At 43.5% G+C, this 14,887-nt stretch overlaps 1 pseudogene; it reads left to right on the top strand.

The window, feature by feature from the left end:
- The first annotated feature begins 4,082 nt into the window (after window positions 1–4,082).
- On the top strand, window positions 4,083–11,498 carry LOC149492630 (uncharacterized; annotated as a pseudogene).
- Window positions 11,499–14,887: the final 3,389 nt, after the last annotated feature.

Raw genomic sequence — 14,887 nt, 5'->3', positions numbered from 1 at the left:
AAATCCTTCTACCTAAATGCTTTATGTGCTTTCCACCAAGGGGCCAGGCACAAAGCTGATAAGTGCAAGACCCTGAACCATAAGATTCAAGATTTGGTAGAAAGTGGCCAGATCCTCCCTATTCGACCAGACTGAACATAAACACCAACCCTATTCCTCACCACCAAAACAACATTAACATGTTACACCAAGAGCCATATATTGACCTGGTCTCCCTTATCCACCCCATCATTGATAATTCATATTGCGTCATCGACCTAAATGACGTACTTGAGGAAATAAATGCTATTACCCAAAGTGGCAGACAATAGGCATCTCCTCCTCCCAAAGCCTCACCTAACCCTGCTACCTTGGCCAAAGACGCCCCAAGTTCGAGTTTTGGCCCCCAACCTATAAACCTTATTCTGGAACAACTAAAGAAGACAAAGGCCAACATTTCCATATGGAGTCTGATACAATCATCTTTTGTACACCACCAGGCCTTGGTGAAAGCCATGAACTAGTGTTAAACCATTGCAGACATAACCCCTGAAGTATTTTTTGCTTCCATCACAAGGAACCCCCTCGCTATGGCCATCCACTTTACTGATCATGAAATCCCAAAGGGGGATACCACTCACAACCATGCCCTCTATATCACAGTCTAAGCTAGAGGTAAGACAATGCATATGGTTTTGGTGGATAATGGTTCAGCCCTGAATGTTTGCCCTTTGAAAGTTGCCAATTGCTTGGGGTTAACTCTGAAGATTTTATGACTTCCGACTAGATAGTGAGGGCATATGATAACATAGGAAGAGAAGTTCTGGGCATGGCTGATCTAGAAGTCACAATCAGGCCTGCAGTCGTGACCATTCCCTCCCAAATGGTAGATGTCCCTACTTGCTTTAATCTCCTCCTTTGAAAGCCATGGATCCATAAGGCTAAAGTAGTAGCCTCCTCTTTACATTAGAAACCGAAGTTCCCTTACGACAACTGTCATGGACCAAGACTCTCCTTGTATGCCAAAGGCATGTTTCAAGGCCTAAAGGGGTGATTTTGGGGCCAATTTTAAGTTTGGAGCAAATCTTCCTGTGAACCCCTTCCCCAAATGTCATAAGCATGTGATGCATATGATGAATGAGAAGAAATACACGTGATGTGTGTGAGTCGCCACCTTGTTTAATTATTTTAGGGTAAACTAGGAAAAAACCCTAAGTGACTCCATTTTTAATTAACCTAGTTATTAGATTAATTATCCCAATGATTAAGGCACAATCTACGAACCCGAGATGGATCCCGAGACTATGTCATGCCGATAAACTAACCGATGAATGAATGCTTTGCAAGGTAAATGATGGATTAATGAAATGTTTGAGTGATTTTGACTTGCCACCCGGGGTGAAATCCCGAACGTGCCTACGTACTTCCGTTTGAATGGAAGATCAAAGTCAACGTAGTTCGATAGGCCTCTTTTAGAGGGCTTTGAATGATATGCTTAATGCATGGGTGTGTGTATGCTTAGTGCATGATTTTGTGTATGCTTTGTGCATTTTGTGTGTATGCTTTGTGCATGAGTGTTTAGGCATTTCGCCAAAGATTGATTGATTTTTAGGCATGTTGCCAAAAATGTTGATTTTAATGGCTTTTAGCCAAAATGATTTGATTTAGGCAATTGTTGCCAAAATGTGCGATTTAGGCGATTGTCGCCAAAATGGTTGATTTTAAGGCCTTTGGCCAAAATGTGTTGTTTTAGGCAATTGTTGCCAAAAACGTGCGATTTAGGCGATTGTCGCCAAAATGGTTGATTTTAAGGCCTTTGGCCAAAATGTGTTGTTTTAGGCAATTAGTTTGCCAAAAATGTGCGATTCGATTGTCGCCAAAATGGTTGATTTTGAGGCCTTTGGCCAAAATGGTTCAATTCTACGACTTTTAGTCGAAAAAGATTGATTTTAAGGCGTTTCGCCAAAATGGTTCGGTTTTACGACTTTTAGCCGAAAAAGGTTGATTTGTAGGCATTTTGCCAAAAAATGTTGACTTAGGCTTTTAGTCACAATTATTGATTAATTGGACTTAAGCCGGATTTGTTCGAAATAAGGCAGTTGAACCGTAGTTATTAATTAACTAGGCTCTTTTAGCCAATATTGTCGGATTTAAACTTTAATACCACGATTATTGATTAACCGGGCATTTAAGCTTAATCAAATTAATTTAAGACGGTTTATTTGTCTAAATGATGATGTGAATGCGTTTATGCAATTATAGAATTATTAAGAGTAGAAAAGAAGTATGCATGAAGTGCTAAAATTAAATAGGCAGAGTTTCGTTTACGTACCTGATTTAATCGTCGACCACTTCTTAACTCCAGGTTAAGCTCCTCGTTTAGGTATATTAATTAATTTTTAATTTTATTTAATTTTAGTGGTCAAATATCACAATAAAAATGCAATAAAAATTAAATTAAAATGCAAAAAGCGGTAAAGAAAACGCAAGGAGCGTGAGAGGGAGAAGGATTCGTCCGTCAAAACAGACAAGGCACACCAGAAAATGGCTGAAAATGGCCTATTTATAGGCCATTTTCGGGTCCCGGGCGGCAGGTGCCGCCGGGAGGGCGGCAGCTGCCGCCCAGGGGGCATGGGCGGCAGTGCCGCCTGGCTCGAAGGCAGGCCCCGCCACGCTGGGCGGGGGGTGCCGCCTGAGAGGACGGCAGCTGCCGCCCAGTCGGTGGGGCGGCAGGCCCCGCCTGGTCTGGGCGGCATGTGTCGCCCAAGCTGGGCGGCAGGTGCCGCCCAGGGGCGTGGGGGGGCCAGGCCCCGCGCGTGCTGGGCGGCAGCCTCGCCCGCGCGGGGCGACAGGCCCCCGCGCGCGCTGGCGGCTGGCGCCTCGCCCGCGCGCGCGGCAGGCCCCGCCCGCTTCGGGGCGGACAGGCTCGCCCGCGGCCACGCTGGGGCGGCAGGCCTCGCCCGCGCTGGGCGACAGGCACCGCGCGCGCGGGGCGGCAGGCCCCGCCCGCGCTGGGCGGCAGGCCTCGCCCGCGCTGGGGGACAGGCCTTGCCCAGGAAGTGGGGCTGCAGGTGCCGCCCAGGCTGGGCGGCTGCTGCCGCGGTGCCCGGCGGCTCCTGCCGCCGTCCACGGCGGAGCCGGCCGCCGTGCCTCGCTCCGAGGGCCTTTTTGGGAGTTCCGGACCTCCAAAAAATATTCCGGGACCTATTCCGCGATCCTCGCGATATTCCGGACGTTTTAAGTACCATATTGACATATTTTCGGTGAACTTCCGAAATAGCCTCCGGTCCGGCCGGACTGTTTGCAGTCCGGGAAAACAGGCTTTCTGAGCCTCAAAATTTGGGTATTCACACTTCCCACATGAGGTAGGCCAAAATCCAAGTCCCACCAGACTTGGGCCACCAGGCATAGAGCTTGTGTGTGCCACTATGCTGACAAGCCTAGCGCGAGCTACATGGGTGAGCTATGTGAGCTAGGTTAAGCCAAGGGCGAGCCAAGTGGCTAGAATATTCTAGAAGAGTCTAAAACCATATGGAACATTCTAGACAAGTCTAGAGAGTGGTAGAATGATCTGAGGACCCACTAGAAGGTTGGAGCATCGTTATATATTTCTAGAAAGTTTTAGCACCATCCAAGCCTACCAAGAAGCCTCTAAAGCCTTCTATCAAGATCTAGGCCAAGACATGCCTAGAAGGCTCTAGAAAGGAAGGGCTCCAACCTAGCATGCATATAAATAGCAAACTTAGCATACTTAGGAGAGCATAGAGTGATAAGTGTTGTATGAGAGCCACTACACTTCTCTAACTTGTGCATACCTTTAAATCAAGCTTTGTAACTACTTGTATAACATTTCCACATTAATAGAAGGTCTAGCAATTTGTTATTTTCTTAGCACACGTTTGGATTTCCACATTATCTTAGCCTTAATTTAGGCACAACCAAGTAAGGAGACAGGCTGACTAGCTACTTGATAGGCCGAGTGCTAGTGCCGCATGGGGAAATTGCTAGGAGCGACAAGCAATAATCTCTAAGCCCGTGACAGTTAGTATTAGAGCCCTTTCAATCCAAGGGAGGTTGTCTAGCAGCTTAAGCCATTAGGTGGAATGGCAAACCAAAGTGTGGTCACTCATCCAGCCGGAGGAAGCGACGCTCTAAGGGTTAAGGGTCAGGGTGGTAAGAAGAGAGGGAGGTCAAAGTCTTGCGAACCAAGGGCGAATTTGGGCAATGTGGGGACTGGACTCGCTAAGGTGGAGCTTTGATTGATTGATAGTCAGAAGGAGTACGAGGAGATAGGTTTCCATATTAAGGAACTCGAGCTTGGGGTGGAAGAGTTCTAAGGGGAGATACGAGGCACGCTCAACTCAGCCATCGACAAGCTCACAAAGCAAGGTGAGTCAATTTGAGAATCCTTCTCTAGTGAGTTTACTTCCCTTAAAGATGAGAATATTAAGCTATGTGATGAAGGCAAGCTCTTGAGGGATGAGCTTAAGAGCCTTATAGCCGAATTGAGGGAAGTGAAGGATGAGGTGGTCCTTCTTAAGAGGGTTATTGCTCAAGGGGGAGCAAGCTCTTCTTTAAGTAGTTTTGCCTTCGAGGGTTGAAGTGCTAAAACCGAAGCCATTCTACGGGACAAGGGATGCCAAGGAGATTGACAACTTCTTGTGGGGCATGGAGCAATACTTTCGAGCCATAAGCATCACAGAGGATGCCAAGATGGTGGACCACATTCCTTTGTACTTGGCGGACACTGCTTTGATTTGATGGAGGCAGAGGCATATAGAAATGTTGAAAGGCCTTTGCACCATCAACACATGGGGCGATTTTAAGAAGGAGCTTAGAGACAATTTTATCACGAGAATGCAGATCATGATGCGAGAGCCAAGTTGAGGTGTCTCACTTAAAAGGGCACGATTCAAGATTATGTGTGTGAATACCCAAATTTTGAGGCTCAAAAAGCCAGTTTTCCCGGACTGCAAACAGTACGGCCGGACCAGAGGCCATTTGGAAAGTTCACCGAAAGTATGCCAATATGGTACTTGAAACGTCCGAAAAATTACGAGGATCGCAGAACTGGTCCTGGAATATTTTTTGGAGGTCCAAAACTCCCGGAAAAGCCTCCGGAATGAAAAACTAGCGCACCCACCAGCCTCGGCAGCGGCGTCCGCCGGACACGGCGGCGCCTGCCGCCGGCCCCCGGCGACTCCGGCCGCCGGACCCGGCGACAGCGGCCGCCCTCCAGCCCATTTTTTGCCTATAAAATACAGCCCCGGCACTCCGTTTTTACTCACTCAGTCTGTGTTGACGGACGCTCCTTCTCCCTTACGCTCCTTGCGATTCTTTACTGCTTTTCTGCATTTAGCATAGGCTTTTATTATTGTGTTGTTGTGATATTTGGTCACTTAAATTGAATTAAATTAATTAATATTCCCCAAACGAGGAGCTTAATCCGGAGTTTTTCAAGCTGAAGCTAAGAAGCGGCCGTCGATTAAATCAGGTACATAAACGAAACTCTGCCTATTTAATTTTAGCACTTCATGCATGTTTCTCTTCTACTCCTAATTCTACAACTGCATAAATGCATTCACGTCATCATTAGGCAAATAAACTGCCTCAATTAAATAAGTTTAGGCTAAATGCCCGGTTAATTAATAATCGTGGTATTAAAGCCTAAATCCGACAATATTGGCTAAAGCCTAGTTAATCAATGACTATGGTGTGATCGCCTTTATTTCGAACAGTTCGGCTTAAGTCAAATTAATCAATAATTGTGGCTAAACAGCCTTAATTAAACACATTTTCTTGGCAATAAATTGCCTACATTGCAATTCAATTGGTCTCTTTTGGCAAACAAATTGCCTATAAGTGAGATTAATCTTTTTTCAGCGACAAATCGCTTAAAACAAAGTCTTGGCAAAAGCCTTCAAATAATCAAATTTTGGCGACAATCGCCTAAATCACATCAATTTTTGGCAACAATTGCCTAAATCAATCTTTTTTTGGCTAAAAGCTTTAAATCAACATTTTTGGCAACAAATGCCTAAAACATCAAATCAATCAATTCTTTGGCAAAATGCCTAAACAAAATGCACAAAGCATACACACACCCATGCATTAAGCATACCCATTCAAAGCCTTTTAAAAAAGGCCTATCGAACTACGTTGACTTTGATCTTTCATTCAAACGGAAGTACGTAGGCACGTTTGGGATTTAACCCCGAGCGGCAAGTCGAAATCACTTAAACACATTTTCCTTGGTCCAATTGCATCCTTTACCTTGCAAAGCATTCATTCATTGGTTAGTTCATCAACATGACATGGTCTCGGGATCCACCTCGGGTTCGAAGATTGTGCCTTAAACATTGGGATAATTAATCTAATAATTAGGTTAATTAAAATTGGAGTCAATTAGGGTTTTTTCCTAGTTTACCCTAAAATAATTAAACAAGGTGGCGACTCACACATTCACGTGCATTTTTGCCCTTAGTCATATGCATTTACATGCCTATTTTTTCGGGGGAGGGGTTCACAATGTGAAGGAGTTCACTGAGTTGGTCCTTAAAATTCTTGAATATCCGGACAAGGAGGCCTTATTTGCATTTAAGGATGGATTCCAACATTGGGCTAAGTTGGAACTCAAGCGTAGAGGTGGTCAAGACCTTGCCATAGCCATAGCCATTTCTGAATCTCTCATGGAGTATCCGAGGATGGACAAAGGCATGTCCAAGACGCATGAGAGTGAAGGAGATAGAGGCCATGGCAAGGAAGGAAGCTTCAAGCCTAGTAAACCCAAGGAGGAAGCTTACAAGGGCAAGAGCGAGCACAAGGGTGAAGCAAGCAAGTTCATTATGAAATGCTTCCTTTGTGACAGTCCACATCGAGTAAGGGATTACTCCAAGAAAGGTAAGTTGTCTGCCTTAGTCTCCCACATGGAGGAGAAGGTAGAGGGAGAGAAGAGGCCTTGCCCAGGAAGTGGGGCTTCTAAGGGCTTCAGTAAATTTGCTTTCACTGCTTCTCGGAACACCAAAAGGATTGGCATGCCGAGATCAGTATATTGCCTCCTTGGCTGATTGCTTCCCAAATTCCCAACACGTAAAGGATTCGTGGGGATTATACTGGCTATTTCATTTGTCTCACTGGACCCAGCATGATTCTGCTTCTTGTATGAGTATTCTTTGAGTTGACCCAACTGGATTAAGTCTTCCACCTTAGTTGCAGTCGCAATGAGCGATTGGAACGTAGGCAAGTACTGTGTTTGAAGCTGTGACTGGTAGACAGGTAGTAAATTCTTGATTATTATGTCAACTTGTTCTTGTTCAGAGGGTCGGTTGATCATTTGAGCAGCTTTGGCTCTCCACCTCGAAAGGAACGAGGAGAAGGGCTCGTTTTTCTTTTGTCTAGTGGTTTCCAGCTCCCTCCGGGTAACATCCACTTCGATATTATAATGGTATTGCGTATTAAACGCATTACAGATGTCTTCCCAGGTCTTCATTTTAGACCGGTCTAGGCTGACAAACCATCTCAAAGCAGCACCAGTGAGTGATTGTTGAAACAACTGAGCAAGGAGCTCGCTGTTCAGGCCAAACGGGTTGAGGGCACCCACATACATTTTCAGGTGCGTTTTGGGACAAGTGGTTCCATCAAACTTGTCCATGTTGGGCATTTTGAACTTCGTGGGCAGTCTTGCTTCAGGGAACAAGGACAAGGAGTCCATGTCCACTACTTCCTTGTGTGTCTTAAGAGCAGTAATAGACCTTTCCAGGAGTTCTAGTTTTTCTCTCATTTTCTAAGCTTCCAGCTCAGAAGCAGTTCTGGAGGGCATGTCATCCAGGTTAAGGGCAGGGTTTGTTGGTTCAGCAGCAGGACCCTGATTAGAGGTAGTAGGTCCACTTCCCCCGGCGGAAGCCCCATTTCCATTACCACCGCCTAGTTCAGCTATTAGGACAGTCCTCTGGGCAGCCAATGCCTCATTCATTCTAGCCTCCATTCTGGCTTCCAGTTGTTCGATGAGGTTTTGGATGTCAGTGAGTGATGCCATTGGTGCAGTCGAGGTTGTTGGACTTGTGGGTGAGAGCTCAGTTGGTGTTTCGGGTACAGGTGATCTTTGGAGGGGTACCTGTAAAAGGACATAGTCAAAATGATTAGACTATCCTATATAAGGTGTTTTCATAGGTTATGTGAGGTAGGGTAGTGTTGGTATGCTAGGACACCTAGGGTAGGACCCAATGGGGTGTGATATGTAAGGTGGAGTGCTTAGGGCTGGACACCTCGACTTTTCGAAAGGCCCTAAGTTCTCAAGAAAAAAAAAAAATTGGGCCTTAGGGGCCAAAATGTGAATTTTTGGGCCTTAGGCCAAATTGGAAATTTTTGGGCCTCTGTGGCCAAGAATGTGAACTTCTGGGCCTTAAGGACCAAATTGAGAATTTTTGGGCCTCTGTGGCCAAATTGAGAATTTTTGGGCCTCAGGGGCCAAATTGAGAATTTTTGGGCCTTAGGGGCCAAATTGTGAATTTTTGGGCCTCTGTGGCCAAATTGAGAATTTTTGGGCCTTAAGGGCCAAATTGTGAATTTTTGGGCCTTCGGGGCCCAATTGAGAATTTTTGGGCCTCGGGGCCAAATTGGGAATTTTTTGGGCCTTAGGGGCCAAATTGAGAATTTTGGGCCTTAGGGGCCAAAATGAGAATTTTTGGGCCTTAGGGGCCAAAATGAGAATTTTTGGGCCTTCGGGGCCAAAATGTAATTTTTCAGGTCTCAGGGACCAAAAATGTGATTTTTCAGCTTTTGAAATGAAATGTTTTTTTTTTGTGAAGTATGGGATGAATGCGTGAATGCGCACAACATCACAACATAATTCATTTTTAATGGAATGATTCAGCATCATTGGGCGCATACAGTCCTAAAGGATAGGTTCTATAGGCTATGATACAAATAGAGAATTGGCTTATAAGGGACCCTTGAACCTTGAGTATAGATATACCTAACCACATGTGAAACAAAGAGTTTCGCGTGGGTCCAACGGTACGCATACTCATGGGCCACCCCCAAAAGGATTAGGGATGGTTTGCGGTAACAGGGAGGACGCTTTGGCTGTCCGTCGACATAATCAAAGAGACCTGCCGATCAGCGCTACTTGCTATCCAGACTCAGAAGTTTGAACAGAGAGAGAAGAAATTCATTTGAAATTCATTTTTTATGCAATGGAGAAAAAGATTCTCAATCGTGCAAATAAATAAACAAATTTAAATGACTTAAAGCAAAGTTCAATTAGGTCCAAATTTTCCTTATTAAGCATTCTTAAAGAAAGAATACTTAAATTTTTTTGTTGGGGTACCCTGCAAAACAAAGCATAGTAAAATAATACCCTAAAGAAGGGTCGGTTAGTTTACACAGCAATCGTAGTCCTCTTATGCAAAAAAATTGCATAACTCCCCAGCAGAGTCGCCAAACTGTGAACCCCTCCCCAAAATATCATATGCATATGAATGCATGTGACTAAGGGTAGAAATGCACGTGAATGTATGAGTCGCCACCTTGTTTAATTATTTTAGGGTAAACTAGAAAAAAAACCCTAAGTGACTCCAATTTTAATTAACCTAATTATTAGATTAATTAACCCAATGATTAAGGCATGGTCTACGAACTCGAGGTGGATTCCGAGACTAGGTCATGCTGATGAACTAACCAAAACAATGAATGCTTTGCAGGGTAAAATGATGTAATTTAGACCAATGAAATGTTTTAAGTGATTTCGACTTGCCGCTCGGGGCTAAATCCCAAACGTGCCTACGTACTTCCGTTTGAATGGAAGATCAAAGTCGACGTAGTTCGATAGGCCTTCTTTGAAGGGCTTTGAATGGGTATGCTTAATGCATGAGTGTGTGTATGCTTCGTGCATTTTATTTAGACATTTTGCCAAAGAATTGATTGATTTGATTTGGCGTTTGTTGCCAAAATGTTGATTGGGCAATTTTATTGCCAAAAATTGATGCGATTTAGGCGATTGTCGCCAACATTGATTATTTTAAGGCTTTTAGCCAAAAAAAGTCGATTTAGGCAATCTGTGTGCCAAAAGCTGATGATTGGGCGATTGTCGCCAAAAATTGATTGATTTTAAGGCTTTTAGCCAAAAAGAGTGATTTAAGCAATTGTTGCCAAAGGTTGATTTAAGGCTTTTAGCCAAAAGAAATTGATTTAAGCGATTTGTCGCTATAAAAGAGATTAATTTTCACTTATAAGCAATTTATTTGCTTAAAGTGATTATTTAAAGGCTTTTTTATCCAAATTATTGATTTAAGCGATTTTGTCACTATAAAAGATTAACTTTTCACTTATAAGCAATTTGTTTGCCTAAAGTGATTAATTAAATTGAAATATAGGCAATTTATTGCCATAAAAAAACGTGCTTAAGTAGGACCTTTTAGTCACAATCATTGATTAACTGGACTCAGGCCAAGAATTGTTCGAAATAAAGGCAATTTCACCATAGTTATTGATTAACTAGGCTTCTTTAGCCAATAATGTCAGATTTAAACTTTAATACCACGATTATTAATTAATCGGGCATTTAAGCTTAATCTTTATTTGATTGAGGCAATTATTTGCCTAGTAGATGATATGGATGCATTCATGCAGTTATAGAGTTAAGAGGAGTAGAAAAGAAGCATGCATGAAGTGCTAAAAATTAAATAGGCGTAGTTTAGTTTATGTACCTGATTTAATCTCCGACCGCTTCTTAACTCCAGGTTAAGCTCCTCGTTAAGGGAAATATTAATTAAAATGGAGTTTTAATGGCCACTTAACAAAGCAAGAAAAAATGAAAGCTAAATAAAATAAAATAAAGAATGCAGAAAGCGATAAAAGAATCGCAAAGAGCGTAAAGGGAGAAGAGAGGTCCGTCAACACAGACTGTGTCCCAAAACGGAGCCCCGGGGATGTTTTTTATAGGAAAAACGCGCCCCTGGGCGCGTCTGCCCGCCCTCCAGGGCGGGCATGCCCGCCTGGGCTGGGCGGGCGTGCCCGCCCACGCTGGGCGGGCATGGCCGTCCAAGCTGGGCGGGTGTGCCCGCCTAGACTGGGCGGGCATGGCCGCCCTAGCTGGGCGGGCGTGCCCGCCCTTGAGGGTGGGCATGCCCACCCCCGAGGGTGGGCATGCGTGCCTTTCTCTTTTTCTCTTCTTTTTTTTTTTTCGTTCCGGAGGCTTTTCCGGGAGTTTCGGACCTCCAAAAAATATTTCGAGACCAGTTCCGTGATCCTCGTAATTTTTCGGACGTTTCAAGTACCATATTGGCACACTTCCGGTGAACTTTCTGAATGACCTCCGGTCCGGCCGGACTGTTTGCAGTCTGGAAAAATTGGCTCTTTGAGCCTCAAAATTGAGGTATTCATAGACGATTGCAGCCGCAGTCGCCGGCGGCTGCCGCCGCCGGCGATAGCGGCTACCGCTGCCTTTAAGGGCGGCCGCGGCCGAGAAAACTGGCTTTTTTTTAGCCTTAAAATTTGAGTATTCACAGCGTGATGCATAAGCAATAACATTTCTATCCTGCATCAACACACAACCTAATCCATTATGAGAAGCATCACTATAAACAGTAAACTCTGTACCTGGAGTAGGTAAAGTCAAAACTGGAGCTTCAGTCAAACACTTCTTCAGCTTATCAAAGCTCTCCTAACATTTATCTGTCCATTCAAATCTAACGTTCTTTCGCAATAGTTTAGTTAAGGGCAAAGCAATGATAGAAAATCCCTTAACAAACCTGCGATAATAGCCAGCCAAACCCAAGAAACTACGAATCTCGGAAACATTCTTTGGTGGCTTCCAACTGGAAATAGCCTCAATCTTACCAGGATCCACTGCAATACCCTCTGCAGATACAATATGACCAAGAAAAGCAACTTGTGCTAACCAGAATTCACATTTAGAAAATTTAGCATAAAGTTGTTCTTTTCGAAGAGTTTGAAAAATAATTCTTAGATGCTTATCATGCTCTTCTATATCTTTGGAATATATCAGAATGTCATCAATAAAAATCACAACAAACTGGTCAAGGTAAGGCCTGAAGATCGTGTTCATCAAAGCCATGAATGCTGCTGGAGCATTAGTTAATCCGAATGGCATAACGAGAAACTCATAATGGCCATAGCGAGTCCTGAATGCTGTCTTAGGAATACTCTGCTCTTTAACTCTGAGTTGATGATACCCCGATCTCAAATCTATCTTAGAAAATACAGAAGCACCCTTAAGCTGATCAAAGAGATCATCAATCCTTGGCATAGGATACTTATTCTTGACTATGACCTTATTCAATTGGCGGTAATCGATGCACAACCGCAAACTGCCATCTTTCTTCTTTACAAATAGCACTGGAGCTCCCCACGGTGACACACTAGGACGAATAAACCCCTTATCAAGTAACTCCTGTAATTGCGCTTTCAATTCTTTTAATTCAGCAGGAGCCATCCTGTAAGGAGTAATGGAGATCGGTTGAGTCCCTGTCATAACCTCAATCTCAAATTCAACTTCCCTTTTTGGAGGCAATCCTGGTAACTCTTCTGGAAAAACATCTGGAAAGTCACACACAGTAGGAATGTCTTTAAGATTAGGAGTACCTATCCTTATGTCAACAATGTGAGCTAGGTATGCCTCACACCCATGACGAATCAATTTCTGAGCTAAAGCTGCAGTGATCACAGATGAAGGAAGTATCTGTCTCTCACCCTGTATTACCACATCTACATATTCTGGCAGTTTAAATATAATCTTCTTAAGATCACAATCAACCACTGCCTGATATTTATTTAACCAATCCATGCCCAAAATAACATCAAAATCTCTGAAGGGCATCTCAACTAAATCAGAAAGGAATACATGACCTTGAATCATGAGTGGGCAATCACGATATAATCTGTTAACAATAACCTCCTGCCCTAAAGGACTCGATACAAGCACATCATAACCCAATCTCAAACAAGGAACAGATGCATAACAAGAAATCCCAGCACTAATATAAGAGTGAGATGATCCAGGATCAAACAAAACATAAACATCATGATTAAATAAAGAAAATATACCAGCCACTACATCAGCTGAATCGGCATCCTGCCTCTGCCTCATAGCATAAACTCTAGCTGGTCCACCAATAGGCTCTGGTTGATTCACTGTCCCCTGACTACCCGACATGCTACCTCTACCTCTGCCCCTACCTCTGCCTGCAGACTGAGAAGATCCATAACTAGCAGCTGGTCTTTGAATCGATCCCTCTGTGGCTGCATATGTCGTAGTCATTCTCGGTCTAGGGCAATCCCTCACAAAGTGTCCAACCTCGCCACAGTTAAAACATGCTCCTGTGGTCAACTTACACACTCCTCCATGATATCTACCACAATGAACACAACTACGAGTAACTGGAGGAGCTCGTGGAGGTGGCAAAGGTGGTCTAAACTACCTCTGGCTCTGTGGCCTCACACTGCTAGATCTAGGAGGAAATGGACCAAAGAATCTCCTCTTCTTGCTACTAGAGCTACTAGCCCCTGGGAAAGTCCTCCTGACACTCTTCTCCTTCTCTGTAGCAATTTCTTGCTCAACCTTCTCTTGATTCAGAGCTTGTGATACCAATGCAGAAAAATTCTCATGTTCAAAGCCGATCACATGACTCTTAATACTGGGCTTCAATCCCTGTTCAAATCTCTTGCACCTGTCCCTGCCTGTAACTAACATACTCGCAGCATAATAACTCAACCGAGTAAACTCCCTCTCATACTCAGCTACAGTCCTATGATCCTGTCTGAGCTGCAGAAACTCCTCTATCCTGGCATCCACATAGGTAGATGGAACATACTTTTTCTTGAACTCCCTCAGGAAGTCTACCCAAGTCAGAACTGGTGGCTGCACTTTGCTCCTAGGAACTGTCTTCCACCACTCATATGCATCTTCCTGAAGTAAAGAGACTGCATAATTGTACTTCTGGGCATCATCACATTGGAGCTTTAAGAAAACCCTATCAATCCTCTCTAGCCACTGCTCAGCTACCATCGGGTCAGTGGTGCCTGAAAACTCTGTGGCCCCATACTTAACCAACTTATCATACTGTCTAACTGGCTGCTGCTGCTGCTGTAAGTTACCTGCCAATTGTCTCAATAACGCAGCCATCTGCTGGGCTATAGGGTCAGCAGCTGGCGCAACAGGAACATCAGAACCCTCGGGAGCATCACCAATCTCTTCCTGCCTCGCCTCAGAGTGCTCCTCAGGAGGATTAAAATTATCTCCCTGACCAACACCCTCCATACTATCTATCAAACCAAAACGCTCTCTGTATACTATCACAGAAAAACATTCATCATATTAGAATATTGTATGATGTAGATATCCAACAATTAACAGTCATGTCATATTTGAGCAGATTACATTTCACATTTATATTCATCAAAAATATGATCCAATATGCAATTAAAACCGCTCTGATACCAAAATAAACATTTCACACCTTACCTTACTGTAAGACATGGCATGTCGCCCGTAATATACTTAATAAGCACTTAAGTCTTATAAATGTTTACTAAGTATACTACAAGGGACTTAATACTGTTGATTCATTCATTTATATCTTGTAGAAAAGTAGATTTAATTATTAAATGTAAAACTCTTTTTGGTTCTTTCATCTATTATAAAGAAATGTCTTTTCTTCCGTAATTTACTAAACATATGAAACATAACTTCCATTAAGCTCAATATGATTGCTTAAACATTAATTATATTAGCAAAAACATAAAAATGGTTCCATAACCCATAAGCCCATTGATGGTTTAATTACATATTGAAATCCTTTCAAACCTTAGATACATAATAGAAATTCATACAATCATAATTTACATGTATCTGCTCAAATATACATAGATGTTCTGTTAATGTTTAATA

The sequence above is a fragment of the Jatropha curcas genome, chromosome 11 (genome assembly GCF_041381405.1).
Source record: "Jatropha curcas cultivar XTBG-Jc1 chromosome 11, XTBG_Jcur_1.0, whole genome shotgun sequence".
In the NCBI taxonomy this organism is placed as follows: Eukaryota; Viridiplantae; Streptophyta; class Magnoliopsida; order Malpighiales; family Euphorbiaceae; genus Jatropha; species Jatropha curcas.
The sequence above is the reverse complement of the archived record's forward strand: the minus strand, read 5'-3'. Positions and strand labels throughout refer to the sequence as shown.